Here is a 7,243-nt window from a genome sequence, read left to right on the forward strand (position 1 = left end):
CATCTTATGCTTTCTCTCGAAAAGTAAATTTTAATATTTAAGTTTGTTGATCTTCTTGGATGATCGGCCTTTGAACTGGATGATCTTTTTAGAGGATTGAGCTTTGGACTTGTTGATCTTCTTAGAGGATCGATCTTTGAACTTGTTGATCTTCTTGGAGGATCGCCATTTGGATTCTTGGAGGATCGCCATTTGGACTTGTCGATAGGGTTTGATCGTATTAATCGACCTGTGAACTTTTTCTTAAGTTTGAGGAGATTAAAGCTTCTAATAGTTTCGATCTCTAGTTCTTCAAAACTTGAGTGCTTCAATCTTTGGAACTTAAAGAAGCTTTAGTATGCAACACTTAAAAGCTGAGCAGAGCTTATCAACCTTAGTTTTAGAATTTTAGTCTTTAGAGCTTGAGCCTTCAATACTTCCAATCTCCTTAAAATGAAGGGGAAAGGCCTCTATTTATAGAGGTTTTCCATGGGTCTTATATGAACTTGGGCCCAATCTTTTATTTGGCCTAAACTTTCACCATGCGCTTCAATTGGATTGAGTCTGAGTAACTTTAACTACTTGGCACGATCTCATTTATAATTTTTACAATAGGCTAGGACTTTCATTGTGATGACTTAAGAACTTGTGATTAACCAAGGTTTCTCATTCAACAGTTGGGATTCTAAAAAGAGGGTCACCTACAATGTTAGTTTGATATTGTAGCCTCATCAAATGTACCTATAATGGCAGTTTTCAATTGACATGAAAGATTCAAGTTTTTTTTTTTGCAACTGACAATTGAGAGTGATTTTCGAATGAAAGAGTCAAAGCGAAGAGACATTTTTTCATTAGATATAGGGCTTTAATACCATATTAGATAACATGTGTTCCATCTTAAAACCAATTAGCCATGAAAAGCGTAGTCCATTTATCTTATAAGGGGTGTGAGGTCCTTTGGTTTTTCAAATATATGGGATTCTCGACATGCGACTTAAGATGGTGTCTCTTTTGGGTTCACCATTCTTAATCAAATCATAATTTCTTTTTATTGTATCTAATACACGTTTGAGCTTTGTGGGCTCTGATACCAACTTAATATCACAAATATATAAACATATAGGGATAAGAACGTAAATAGACGTTATTTAAAACTCAAATTTTGAAATGGAATTTAGAGTCACAAACTCGCTAAAACTTATCTAAAAGAACCCAAATCCTTGCTGCCTGGTGATCGAAAAGGCTCAATCTTACATATGTGGAGCCGTTCGGAAATGAATAACTCAAATCTAAGATCGAAACCCTATGGGTAAGGGTCAAAACTTATTGAACAAGGGAAAGAAGCCGCTAAAAGTTGCTGGAGCTCGTCATCACTACCATCAAGTGCTACTGGAGGTGCTGCTGTTCAGGACCCCAACCGCCACGCACAGGGGAGTCACCTGAACTAATTTACGTTAAATAATTAAATAAAATAAATTTTTAAAGAAAAAACCACATATTTTCTATGTTGGATTATTGTATCGAATACATGTATGAGCTTTTTATAGGCTCTAATACCAACTTAAGATAGCAAATATAGAAACATTAAATAAAGAAGAAAGATGTCTGAGAATATGCAAGAGAAAACCATTGGCTTCATTCATGATAACGGAGGTTTCTCATATTATGTCGTGTCATGTTGTGCTATATATGTGTGTGTAGGGTTCTACCCTTTGTTTTTGCTGTAAATGTAAATGTAAGATGAATTTTTTATTGTATGAATATACTTGTTATTTATTATTAGATATTTGTTGATGGTCTCCTTTGCATTTAATATGCAATTTTTTAGTTCCATTTTATATGCTTCTCAAGAGATTATGTCTCCATTTCCTCACATTGATTTTTTATTTTTTATTTATTTATTTTTTTTATTTTTTGCCTTGGATTGAAAATTCAAAATTTCGAACTAAAAAAACACATCAATTTATGATTTAAGTTTCTCATAATCAGGGAAAGTATTGTTATTTTTGTGAATTTAAAAAATTAATATTCTAAAATATAGAATACAAGCTTAAAAAAATTAAATGAAAATAGAACATTATTTATTTCTTATTGAAAAAATATATTGTTGATTTAAGGGGGGATAATTTATATATTTGAAATTAGTATAAAATATTAATGAATAAAAAAAAGAACTTTCCTTTTCTAGTAAAAGAAGTAGGAGATGTGTATTTCAACGTCTCGCGAACTCACATTTTTTTACTTCTTTTCTTTTCCTAACTTTTTTCCTGGAAATAAGACTTCCCCCCTGTTCTCAATGTGTAACGTTGGACATGTAACCATTCAGTGAAGTACTCTCAAATACTTTTGTTACTAACCAATAGAAATAGTAATTTTGTCCCCGTATATTTAGTTCTTAAATTTTCATAAATTATAAACTATTCTTGAAACCTTACCATTATTAAGATTTAATGGACTATCTTACTCATAGATCGATAAACTGTTAGCATATTTAATTTGTCTTAGACTCAAATGTGATGAATTCAAGGAAGATGATTTTCTTCTTCCTTTTCCTTTTCTGTGTATATTGAATACTTTTTTCCTTTTCTCTATATTTTGTACAGAATATGTATGTAATATTTATACATCTGTGTATATATAAAACGACAACGGAAGGAATCTATTATAAACAAACTTTGTCCTTTTGGTTTGCAGGTGAAGGAGCATACGACCGTTGTACTAGAACTGGTTGGGGAGAGAGAGGCGCCACGGTGGCTGCAACGTCCGCTCCACATAGCCTGGTTCCACCTGCTATTGAAGACGATGTGTCATCCTTGTCATCCCCCCTTAAGCGAGAGGTTAACTCTGTTAGACCGAGCTTGCGTCGAAGATGTGAAAAGGTATCAATTGGAAGAGCTTTGGTGAGGCAATCGACAAGTTGCTCTATGGAAGGAACATACCAAACATGGAGTTGGTCACGTAGAACAAGATCCCGAATGAAATGCACATCAATTTCGACATGCTTAGTTCGAGCATGGAAGACGGGATTGGCGGCCAATGCACCTGCACCCATATTATCGCACCAAAGGACAGGGATGCCAGTTAGGGAGAAGCCGATTTCAATTAGTAGGTTGCGCACCTATATTATCTTAGTGGCAGCATGAGTAAGGGCTCTATACTCTGATTCAATGATGAGCATGCCACAGTTGCTTGTTTCTTAGAGGATCAAAAGATGGGAGTGGAACCAAGGTAAATGTAGTAGGCTGCTGTGGACTTTCGATCATTAAGGCTTGAAGCCCAATTAGCATCAGAATAGGCTGTGATATTGAGGTGTGGATCAAGATTGATGGTCAGGCCAAGCTGACGGGTTCCAGCTAGGTAGCGAAGAACTTGTTTGACAGCTGACCAATGTACATCAGTGGGAGCTTAGAGAAATTGGCTTAGCTTGTTGACAATAAAGGCTATGTCTGGTCAGGTATTGGTGAGATACTGAAGAGCACCAACTGTGCCTCGATAAAGAAAGGGGTCAGGAAGAGGTGTGCCTATATTGAGTGAAAGTGGGGTGCTAGGAACAACAGGGGTTGGACAGGGCTTCATGTGTTGAAGATTGAGCTTGGTTAACAGATCAGTGATATACTGAGCCTGATGAAGATGAAGACTAGAGGGCGTGTAGTTTATTTGAACACCAAGGAACTGACTAAGCTTGCCGAGGTCTTTAAGGGAGAATTGTTTATTAAAGGTGGACACAAGATGATCAATGTAAGCTGGGTCACTGCCAGTAAGGATCAAATCATCCACATAGACAAGGAGCATGGTAATTGTGGATGAGGTGCGTATATAGTAAAGAGAGGTATCAAGTGAACTTACTTTGAAGCCGATTCAACAAAGGAAGCTTTTGAGTTCATCATTCCAAGCTCGAGGGGCTTGTTTAAGGCCGTAGATAGCTCTATTGAGCTTGCAGACATAGTCAGGATGAGTTGCACTTTCAAAGTCGAGAGGTTGAGATATGTAGACAGTCTCCTTTAGTGTGCCATTGAGGAAGGCGTTGTTAAAGTCTATTTGGCAAAGTGGCCAACGATTGGATACTGCCAGCGTGAGAACAATTCTGATAGTGGAGGCCTTGACAACAGGGTTGAAGGTGTCGAAGTAATCAAAGCTAGGGTGTTGGTGAAAGCCCTTGGCAATAAGGCGTGCTTTTTACTGCTGAATAGACCCGTGTGCATCACGTTTTAAATGGTAAACCCATTTGCATCCAACAACAGTGTTAGCAGAGGTATGTGGTACTAATGTCCAAGTGTTTGTACACTGTAGGGCTTCAAGTTCTTCAACCATTGCTTCTCTCCATTATGGAACTGATAAAGCTTGAGAGACAATGCACGGTTAAGTTTGAGCAAGGTCAGTGGTAAGCTCAACAATCTAGGCTTTTGGCTTGAAGACACCAGCTTTCCCTCTAGTGATCATAGGGTGATTACCTATTAAGGGTTGGATAGGAGGTGGTAAGTGTTGTAATGGGGAAGGTGGTGAAGGATTGGCTTAAGGTGAGTCTATAGTAGGGCTAGGAGAAGGATGTAAAGACTGAGGTTATAATATTGGAGGAGAGTTTGAAAGAGGTAAGTGAGGACTGAATTGTGGGGTAGTTGGAGTCAACAATGGATCGGGTAAATTATGGTGGGACTGAGATGGATGAGAAGAGTTGGTGACAGGTGAATGACAGGATGAGGGCAAATTTATAGAAGGTTGAGGAAACCAAGTAGTGATTGGGGGAGCTGGGGTGGAGGGACTTGAGGGCTGGACGTTTGCAAAGCCAGTTTGAAAGGGATCTTCATTGAATACCACATGACGGGAGATGATTACTTTCCCATCATCAGTGAGGCAGCAGTAGCCTTTATGCATCGGTGAGGGGCCAAGATAAACACCTTTTTTGATGTGGAAATCAAATTTGGGAGACTGATAGGGTCAGAGATGAGGGTAGCAGGCACAACCAAAGACTTTGATGGATGACAGGTCCAGTTGGCTACTAAGTAGTACTTCCATCGGGCTGATGTTCTGAAGAATAGGAGAAGGAAAAGCATTAATAAGCAAGACAACAATTTGAAAGGCATACCACCACAGATGCAGGGGCATCTTAGCTTGGGCAAGGAGTGTTAAGCCTGTCTCAACAATGTGCCGATGTTTACGCTTAGCATGGCCATTTGGAGTTGATGTATAGGGACAAGACATTCGTATCTGAATTCCCAGCTGATTGCACATGTGAGCAATAGGTTTATATTCACCTCCTCCACCCATTTGTAAAGTTCTCAGTGTTTTGTTGAACTGAGTGCGAACTAGAGCCTGAAAGTTCTAAAAGGCAGTAGTGGTATCACTCTTTTGTTTTAGAGGGTAGAGCCACCTGACCCTACTGAAGTCATCCACAAATATCACATAATACCTATAGCCATCAGCTGATAATATTAGAGTCGATCCCCAGAGATCAGTATGAAACAAATCAAAAGATTGTTTTGAACGAGATAAAGAGTCAGAGAATGGCAAACTGTATGATTTCCTAAATTGACAGGCTTCACAAAAAAACTTTTCATTAACAATGTTTTTCAGATTACAACCACTAATCAGTTTGGACAAAATTCTAGGGGATGGATGACCCAATCGCCTGTGGAGAAGTGACTTGGAGATAGTTGTGCTAGTTGCAAATGCAGAGTGAGGAGAAGGCTGATTGGACCAAGTAGTCAAGCGAATACCTGAGGATCCTGATGTAGAGGGTGCATTATTTATCAACTGGTTGACAGTGTCCAATTGGTAGAGTCAATCTTTAAGCCGACCGGTCAGAAGTGCCACTCCCGAGTCCTTGTCCTTAACCACATAGAAATCAACATGAAATTCAACCATAATATTATTATCATTGGCTAGTTTGGATACACTGACTAGATTTTTGGCAATATCGGGCATATATAATATGTTTAGTAAGGGCAGGATACCATTCTTAGTAAGTAGATTTGAGTGTCCAGACCGAGATATAGTGAGGGGAGTACTATTACCAACAACAACTTTATCAGTACCTGTGTAGCTGGAGGAGGATTGGAGGAAGGTGAGGTTGCTGGTTACATGAGTTGAGGTGCCACTATCGACATACCAGTTGAGGTCAGCTACTATTTCAGGGGAGACAACCGTCGAGTGAGCAAGTAAAGCAGACGTGGTATGTTCTTGATTTCTGCTTGATGGAAGATGAGTAGATTCAGCTCGAATGTGTGTCTGTTGAGGGTTGTTGAACTCCTTATTATACCTGAGGTAGTATATATCGGTAGTATGGCCAATTTTTCGACAAGTTTGGCAAGTAGGCCTGGTTGTCGAAACACTGTTCCATCGGCCATGTCCTCTGTTTCGTCCTCCTTCGCCCCTGTAGTTTAAAGGCTGATTGTTTCCATAGGGATTTCGATAGGTATTTGATGAAGTGTTGGGACTATTTTGCACGACATTGACTGAAGGTGAGCTGGAAGAGATGGACACGTTTGTCATTCCAGTAATACTAGTTTTGATGGCAAGTTGGTACTCAAGTTTCTTCTCATAGGACAACAAATCAGATTGAAGATCAGACCACCGAGTTGTCCCTTTACTTTGCACTGCTACTACCATCGGATTATATTCTTCATCAAGACCGGACAACACTTGAGATATGAGATCAGGAGGTGACACCGGTGAACCTGCAAGAGCAAGACCATCAGCATACTTTTTCATTATGATTAGGTACTCACTCATCTTCAAAGCTCCCTTGCGAGTCTTTTGGAACATCCTCTTTAGGTAATTAGTTTCAGCCCTTGACTGTACTCTAACCAATTCTTTGACAGCTTCCCATAGTTCATTGGCAGTTTGGTGTCCCATTACTTGTGTTGCAATCTCTTGTTTCATCGAATTGTAGAGCCATCCTAGGAGTAATTGGTCGACGGCTATCCAGGCTTTATAAGCTGGATTTATTTGTAGTTCAACCTCTGTCAATGTTGCAGGGCTTGGATCGGCACTCGAGCTTTAACCGGAATGCTCATTTTTCTGTCTGATGATGAAACGACTGGGGTAGGGGTTTTCTCCGGTTAGGAAACCTTCCAATCGATAGCTTCTAAGTATCGGCCAGGCTAAATTTTGCCAGAGGAGGAAATTTGAGCTATCCATTTTTACGGATGTCACCTGATTTAGTAATTGGTTCAAGGGTGGACCTGTGATGTTACCATTGCTGACAACTCTAGGGATGGTAGGCAATGATGTAGTTGGTAGATTTGCCATTTTGGATTGTTTTTAG

The sequence above is a fragment of the Benincasa hispida genome, chromosome 11, assembly GCF_009727055.1.
Source record: "Benincasa hispida cultivar B227 chromosome 11, ASM972705v1, whole genome shotgun sequence".
NCBI lineage: Eukaryota > Viridiplantae > Streptophyta > Magnoliopsida > Cucurbitales > Cucurbitaceae > Benincasa > Benincasa hispida.